Source organism: Cynara cardunculus (assembly GCF_001531365.2).
Source record: "Cynara cardunculus var. scolymus isolate 2C chromosome LG 11, CcrdV1, whole genome shotgun sequence".
Taxonomy (NCBI): domain Eukaryota; kingdom Viridiplantae; phylum Streptophyta; class Magnoliopsida; order Asterales; family Asteraceae; genus Cynara; species Cynara cardunculus.
In genome coordinates, this window is record NC_037538.1 from 2,479,215 (window position 1) to 2,479,557 (window position 343).

Genomic DNA, 343 nt, shown 5'->3' on the forward strand with positions numbered 1-343 from the left:
TGGAGCTTTAATAAGTTGTACCTACGCACAATTTACTTGTAATATTGAGTTTTAAGTAATATGCATTAATAAACAATACTTTACGCATAAAAAGTGGTTTTTAAGAGTTTTTGACAAATGATTTATAATATAGAATATATTTTTTTATATATAATTTAATTTAAGTTTAGTAATAAAACAATTTATTTTTGATTTAATATTATAAATTTTATAAAAATAATAATTAAGTATTCTGTTAGAATTTAATGATTATACTAATTATATTTTAGATTTTTTATATTTAAAATGAGATGTTTATCATGTATTTGATTGTGTTTATCTGCAGTTAGTTACACAAATTCAG